This window comes from Stegastes partitus, unplaced genomic scaffold (assembly GCF_000690725.1).
Source record: "Stegastes partitus isolate 25-593 unplaced genomic scaffold, Stegastes_partitus-1.0.2 Scaffold240, whole genome shotgun sequence".
NCBI classification, from domain to species: Eukaryota; Metazoa; Chordata; class Actinopteri; family Pomacentridae; genus Stegastes; species Stegastes partitus.
In genome coordinates, this window is record NW_007577971.1 from 391,567 (window position 1) to 399,904 (window position 8,338).

At 43.9% G+C, this 8,338-nt stretch overlaps 1 long non-coding RNA gene across 1 annotated transcript in view; it reads right to left on the reverse strand.

Moving 5' to 3' along the window:
* Window positions 1-3,849, reverse strand: part of LOC103357205 (uncharacterized) — a 14,649-nt gene extending 10,800 nt beyond the window's left edge. Inside the window, exon 1 of the long non-coding RNA XR_520183.1 lies at window positions 3,839-3,849. This is a non-coding gene — a long non-coding RNA (uncharacterized LOC103357205). The remainder of the gene's footprint in view (window positions 1-3,838) is intronic.
* Window positions 3,850-8,338: the final 4,489 nt, after the last annotated feature.

Here is an 8,338-nt window from a genome sequence, read left to right on the forward strand (position 1 = left end):
AAAATAATGAACAGAACCGGCGACAAAGGGCAGCCCTGGCGGAGGCCAACGCGCACTGGGAACAGGTCTGACTTATAGCCGGCAATGCAAACCATACTCCTGCTGCGGTCGTAAAGGGAGCGGACAGCCCTTAACAGAGGGCCCCGCACCCCGTACTCCGTGTTTTGTACACATACTTCAAATTTGAAAACAATATCTGTAAAATTGAAAATCTGACACCAGTTTTTATGTTGGTATGTCCATGTGTTTTTATACAGGACCTTTGTGTTATCCACATCTATCCAAATTGGACACCACTGAAAATGTATGGAAAAAGTGCAATATCATTTGAATCCCTGAACCTACAGACATCAATGAGGGCTCTACTGAAAGCTTGTACCCAGAGGAATCCATATCTGGACACAGAGTCATTCCATTAGTTGTAGAAATTCATATTTCATCATAAGAAAATAAAATATATGTTTTTCATATAAAAACTGTCAAAACAAAACAAGTGTGATGGGCCAGTGTAAATATATATTTTTAAAAGACACAAACTGTACATTTCACACCAAAACTATATACATATACATAACTATGTACATATTCATAGAATTATGACACTCACAAGTTGTTTGTTATGTGCCATTCATTATAGCAGTCTCTCTTGGGAAGAAAGCAGAAGGGGATGTCACATGTTGAACATTTTACAGGGGTTTTGGCTTGGCACTTCCTGCACCTCAGCCTGCCCTGAGTTTTGTCCCCGCTAGTGTTGATGTATACTAGGCGATGATGCATGCCGCTTTCATCCTGCTGTGATGGTGATGATAATTTCTGGTGCATTGGATTGCTCGCTTTAACTTCACATTGCTCCTTGTAGAGGATATAGCCATTGACAATCGCGATGTCCAAAAAATGGTAAAAGAAAGTCTTATACCATTTTTTTCTTTTGTGTACAGCTTCATAATACCCAATTAGGGCATCCGAGAGGTCAACGCCACCCATCTGCCTAAAACAAAAAAATCACATATATATTAGAATCATACAAATACTATTTCAAAAGGGAAAAATATATCCTAAATTATACATACCTGTTGTAGTCTTTGATGGCTGGGGGGATGGGGACATCTTTCATTGACCAATGGCCTGCATCGTCCTTTACCCTGCGCTGCACTGTCTGTTTTCCATGGGCCATGTGCATGGTGGAGCATAAAAAGACGTCACGCATATCTTTCCATTGGACAGAGAGCAGGGGGTTTTCACGAATCCATCGAATGCTGCCACGGGGAGATTTGGGGTCCAGGGCATTGATTGTTGTTCTGGGGTAACCTTGTCTATTGGTCCTGATGGTGCCGCAAGCTGAAATGTTTTTCTGTCTGAGATCCCAAAACAGACCAGCTGGGCTGGCATAAAAATTGTCCACGTAGAGCTTGTAGCCTGTGTCACAACCCGGCAAACAGGTTATGGCAAGAGAGGGGAGACGACACAGTTATTGCCAGATTTTAACGTAAACTTTTGCTAACTGGTTAAATTAATTTGTTCAAAGTGAGATGTGTACGTCAGTGATGTCAGTAGTGTAGGTGCGGATGTCTGGATGCCTGGATGCTATGTGGTGCAAGGTGTTGTCTGATGTAAGAACCAGACCAAAATGACACAAACCACGAGTCACGGGCATGAGGAGAGACAGAGAGCAGGAGCCGAGGGGTTGGCCCTTTTATAGCCTGGGAGCGCTGGGCTCGAGCTTGCCAAGCAGGTAGGATCGCCCACTCAGTCTCCAGCAGTCTAGGGACCTGAGGAAACAGAGCCAAACACAGGCAGCCGATGTGCCTAACCAACAGACTAGGTGGGGCCGTCACACCTGTGTCCAGTAAGTCTGTGTTCAGTAAGCTTATAACTGAGTCATAGCTTAAACCATTTCTACTGGCCTCCATGCTTTTGCCCTCGTAGACAAAGAAGTCCCATGTGTAGCCTGTTGTTGAGTCTGCCAGAACAAACAGCTTGAAGCCCCATCGAACAGGCTTGCTTTTTAAATACTGTTTGAATATTGTCCGAGCCTTCGAAGTAACCATCCGCTCATCGATGGCAATATGCTGGCCAGGGTGATAGTTGTTGCGGCATGCACTTCTGATCTCTGTGTACAGCGGCTTTATTTTCCCCAGGCGGTCAAACGCAGCAGTGCCCCTAGCTCTTTCATTCACAGTGTCATCAGCTGGGCTGCTGAGGTGAAGCGCATGGAGAATAGACAGGAATTTTTTCCCAGCGATGACAGACTTTGGGAATGACAAACTGTACAACCTCCCCTGTCGCCAGTAGTCAGTTAGAGATGGTACTTTTACAATTCCCATATAAATGACAACTGACAAAAAGCAAAAGAGGTCGTTGATTGTAATGTCCACCCATGGGTTATATGCAGTTGTTCCATGCTTGTTTGTGTTTGTTATCACAGTTAGTAAAACTGTGTTTGTGAAAAACTGCTGAAACAGTTCTAAAACTGTGTAGTTTGCAGTGCTAACAAGCTGGGATCCAGAAGGTCGTGCTGGACAAAAGGGGGGCAGGGTAGGTGTAATATCAAGTACCTCAATATCACACCACCTCCCCTCTGTGGGGGAAGGTTTTGTGTGGCTGGCACCATGTCTTCTCCCTCTCCCTCTCCCTCTTCCTCTCCCCCGTCCCCTGCCTCTTGTTCTTTTCTCCAAATGTGGATTTTTGGCTGGACCAGGTTTGGGTTCAGGTTCAGGTTCAGGTTCAGGTTCAGGCTCCAGTTCAGGTGCTGAAGAACATCTAAAATGTAAAAACAAACACACAGAAAAGATTACAGTACTATACTTTGTAAGAACAAGCACGACTTTGCAACTACTGTAATGCATATTGCAGCCTACTGCTACCAAGGCACAGACACCCTCCCCCCACGGGTGAGAAAATTTACAACTTGCAATGCACAACTTACTTTCTTACTTTGTCATTACTACCGGTACTTACAGCCAAAGTAGTCTTATACAATTTCCAATAGACTTACAGCACATTACATTCAAATAATATTTTGTTTAACAAAATATAATCACTTGCTCAGCATCACCTTCTTCAACATAAAACTCAGCCAGTGGTTTACTTGCAACTACACAGACTCAGTTGTGAGCTCTTACTATTTATACCAAGTATTATTGACACATCCCAATAATGTTTTTTTTTCTATAATAATGTCCAAAGAATAATAAAATTACACTTACCTATCAAGAACGGAATCCTTCCCTTGCAAAAAACATGTCCTCAGCAAGCGAGTCCACATCTGAAATGTAGCTCTCTACCTCCGACTGCTCCTGATCCGAGATGTCGCTGTCTCAATGTAAATCCTCTTACTTGCAGTACCAGTCAAAATGGTCACAATTAGACATTTTTCAATATTGTTAAGCCTTTGTATTACTTACAGCAGGTTTATTTCAGTAAGAAGTGACCAGGAGGCAGCCCCGAATGAAGTATGACATCAGCAGCATGTAGTCATTCACATCCTCAGGTTTCACCAACAGACAGCAGGATTTTTTTTTCACCAGATGGTAACTCTGCATGCTGCACATAGTACACAATAAAATGTTCAATAACAAAGCAAGCTCCACTTGTGCTCCCAGCAGAAAGAATAATTTCCTTTAAATACTTTGTTCCATTTAGGAAGATGTGAGGGGTTAATCCTACTGTGTCAACATCAGCGAATCTATTCAAGACGGCTTGTTTGACAGTAGTATCTAAGACTTCGAGGCACATATCAGACACCTTTGCTGTCTCAGTCTCAGGCTTGAAAATGCTTGGCATTTCAAGATAATGTGCCAACATAAGTTGATGTTGTAGGATAGAAAAAAAGATATACTTATTTCCACACCAAAGCAAGTGATTGCATTAACTACAATTATTAAAACCAACTTTTGAATTATTCGTCCAGCGATATAATCTCAGAGTCGGCATAATTCGAATAAATTGTTTACTCTTGGTGATCAGTCAACAGTGTTTTATAAAGTTAAGGGAACTAACTTAGAGCTTCAGGTAACTAAAGATCTGATACGTAAAGTGAGGAAACAACTGTATACACACACACACAACATTTATTGCTAACTAAAACAAACAAGTAACAACAACAAATATAAAATACAAACAATGATGAAAATGCTGATTGAGAATATGAGTGTGAAAAACCTAATGTGGAACAAAGTGGTGGCTTGGAGACTTAAAAGTCCTTTCACCTGAAGCAGCAGATAATCTGTTAAATTTGGAATATTGGTCAAAAGGCCAATTGTAATCATGAAACACCCGTATAGAGACAGAAGCTCGATACTTGCAGTTTCCTTGGCAGGTGCAGTAGCATCTGGAGTTGGGAGACGAGGCCTTCAGCTTGAGTTGGATCAGAGTGTGGCAGTTGAAGTTGGTACATTGGACCCAAGTGGGAGAGTCTATGGCGTCCAGAAAATCTGCAGTCTGAAATGCCTTTTAATAGTAAAACTACTGACCAATCACAGCGAGCTCCCCTCCCAGAGGAGCTGTTAGATATGACGCCGCTGTATCACAGGGGGGTCATGACATGGTCATGAGGTGGTCAGAGTTCTCCAAACATCCTCTGGCTACAACCAGCGGGCCCCAGAAAGTGCATCCAAGCTCTCCTCAATACGAGGCAAGGGGAAGGTTTCTTTCATGGTCTTGCTGTTAAGGGGCGGAAGTCGACATACAATCGTACGGGTGGTGCGGTGGCAAAGAGAGGGCATCCTCTTTGCTGAACACGGCAGCCAGGTCATGATAGACCGGGGGAATGGTATCCAACTGGACAGCCCTTGGGACCGTTGTCTCTCCGGAGGTTGCGGGCGTAAGGGCGGAGTGTAGGCAGGTTTCATGGCAACGGGGAGCCCAGGGGATGATTTGACCCCTCTGCCAGTCTATATGGGGGTTGTGCAGCCGCAGCCAGGGGAACCCAAGGACAACAGGAGCGCTGGACTGACTGAACAGGAAGAAGGAGATGGTTTCCCGGTGGTTCCTGGCCAGAACCACCGAGACTGGGACGTTGTGGTGCCGAATCATGATGAGCCGGGCGCCGTTGAGACCCCGAACCTCCAACGGCGTCTCCAGGGGTGTGCTGTCAAGTCCGAGCTGCTAGTTGGTGGTCCAGGAAATTCTCCTCGGCTCCGGAATCAATCAGGGCCTGGATGGTGAGGGACTGGGATGGGAGACACAGGGTGACTGCCAACTGTAAACTATGTGGGGAGGCCATGGTTGTTCAGCTCACCTGTATCTCCCCAACTACTGGTGAGCCCTTCCTTTTCCTGGACGCAGCGAGCAGGTGGCGATGAAGTGGCCTGGCTTGCCACAGTACAGGCATACGTTGGCGTTGCGACGCCATTGCTTCTCCTGGGGGGACAGACTGGTGTGACCCACCTACATGGGTTCCAAGTCCCCCTGGGACACATGATTCCTACCTCAATCGTTCCATCTCCTGCTTTAGTAATGGCCACCAACAGATGCCAGGACTTCCCCTTCTTTCCAAACCAGTCGTGCTGCGTTTTCCAAAAACTGGTTGGAATGAACTTCATGGCCCAGTCCACTATGAGCAGCATGTGCAATGGTTTCAGGTTATCAATAATTGTACTCTTGGCCTCATCCTAGTGAACTGAACAGAGAACGTGTGACTTCCAATCCTCTACGCTCGACGCAGCGCAGCTTGAATCAGGCTGTAACTCCTCTGGTTTATCAGGACTGACAATGGATTGTTTTACAGCCAAACGCTTTTCTCCTTTTTAGGCGTGTTAAGCAACCAGAATTGAGTCGTAAGCGAATCAATTTATTTTCAGTAGAACAAAGTCTTTTTGATAAAGTTGTCTGTATCAAGATGCGATGTCAGGCGTGCAACTTTCAAGCAAATGTATTATTCCGTTATTGGACGAACAAAAGCCAATTTTTAAATTCTAAAATCATTCTCACGTTCAAATACAGACAAAGGAAGCATTTTGATAGTGTTCTATGACTCCTGGTTTGACTTAGCAAAGAGTGAGTCCCGTCACATAGTTCACTTGTATAATAACAGAGGTCATTTTTAAGCTGCCGATTCTTATTTTTATGGCTAAGGTAAAACAAAAGCTTTCAAAATGGTTCTATTTCATTAAAGTTTATGGTGTGTAACCATTTTGCAGCATTTTCTGTCTGTTGCTACACCATAATTACAGAACCAACACATTATAATGAAAAAAAACTGAAGCGGGTAACCTGCGGTGGGAGACAAGTTGGCAGTCCTCCTGTAAAATAATTCAGTGAGTGCCCAAAGATTTTTTTGCAGATAATGTTAGTATGAAGTCCCACCTTTTAGACGGTATGCTCAGTTTTTTGAAGCATGCTCGGGCATTAGAGATATTTCGGCCTAAACTTCGGGTATTTTAACAGTTTTCACTGTTGGGTGAGAGAGGCGGTCTTGGCTGACATGATTTGTGTGATGGAACTCGTCGTAGGAGAACGAAACGTTGACAATAGATTGTCCTTGGGCAGGATAACATTCACTGAAAATATGAAAAGATTTGGTTGAATTCTTACAGCAGTAGAGCTTTATACTTCTGACCATTTTTTAGGCGATTTTTGGTCATTTTTGCAAAAAAAACAAGGAGGGCTGGTGAAATCCCCCCAGTTTGACCAAATTTCCTTAAACTTAGACTGCCAGTTTAAAGGGGTCCACCCAAAACTACTTCAAAGTTTCATTGAAATCGGTGAGATGGCTTGTGCAACCCCCGCCTGGTCCTATCGTGGACGCACTCTTAAGTGGGAGGAGAACACAGAGTAGACAAAGATTACATTGGGAAGGATTATATATCCCGTTTGGTGTAGGAATGCCTTGGGATCCCCCAGGTAGATATTAACATAAATTTAACATAAACATAAATGTTGCTTACTCAATTTAAAATGAATATGAATTGGACATTGTGAATGGAGACTGCCCCGGTAGCTCAACTGGTTGATCAGGCACCCCATAAATAGGGGCTATTAGATTTGTTTCATGTACCCCCCTCTCTTCCCCTACACCTCGGATGTCTCTCCCTGACTACACGACCATAAAATCAAAACCCCAAGAACTAAAAAAGACATTTGGAGGACATTAGGAAATCTCTCAGACAAATGAAATTATAACAATGACATCAGATTTTAGTTATCATTGTAGGTATGATTTTTTTGTTTACACAGGTAAACATGAGAATATGCACTTGGTACAACTTTTAATTACCATTGTTTCCCTGCTTCTTCTTCTTCAGACCCGTGTGATTTTGTTGAACTGGTGTGCCTGGTTCTTGCGGATGCGACGTCCTGGTGAAGCCAAGGTTCGTCTGGCATGTCACAATCAGCGTGCCAGCCTGTCCAGCCTGGAACTCAACATCAGCCAGGGATCACTGCGACATCACCCACAAATAACTAATGGCAACCTACTCTATGTCGGCTTTCGGGGTGTGGAGGGGTTACACTATGGCTCACCTACTGAACCAGAACTCCTCTGCTCAGGACTAGTGAGAGGCAGTGAAGAGGATGTGCTGAGAACAGGAGGTGGGACCGGAGCTGGGGGAAGTGGAGGGGGGTCAATTGGGGGTTCAACTGTGGAGGCAGAGCTGAAACAAATCCTGGAGGAGGTGAGATACATCGCCAGGCGTTTCCGCAGCCAGGATGAGGAGGAGATGGTCTGCAGTGAATGGAAGTTTGCTGCAGCAGTTATCGACCGACTCTGTCTGGTGGCGTTCTCTCTCTTCACTATTCTCTGCACCATCGGTATCCTCATGTCTGCTCCCAACTTTGTGGAGGCCATTTCCAAAGACTTCTTCAGCTGAGGATGAATAGAAGTAGTAACAGCCGACTGCTATCTGTATTTTATTGTTGTCAGCAACTCCCATATGGCGAGCCAACCCAATGTGCCAGTCTGTCGCTCAATACTGTCTGACTTCCCTACCCTTTTTGTAGTTCTTAGTTTCAAACTCAATAGATTTCTATTAGAGATGTAAACCTTTAAAACATGTCACAGATATATAGCTTTTGTATTTTTTTCAAGCTCAACCTGTTTGGGTCAGTAAATTCAACTCTGCTTTCTTTACCCAGTAAGTATGTTCTGTTTGGTTTTGTGGGAGAGCTGACATTCAAGCTCAAGTCTTGACATTCTTGAACTCCTTCCAAACAACCTGTGGTGCAGACAATAAATAGACCAACCATTGCATTTAGTGATAGTACAGTGCTGTAAAAAAAAAAAAAAGTATTTGTCCTTAGGTCTTCTGTTTTTGCATATTTGTCACACTTCAATGTTCCAGATCATCAATTTAAAATTTATATTAATTAAATAATAGACAGAGATAACCCACAAAATTCA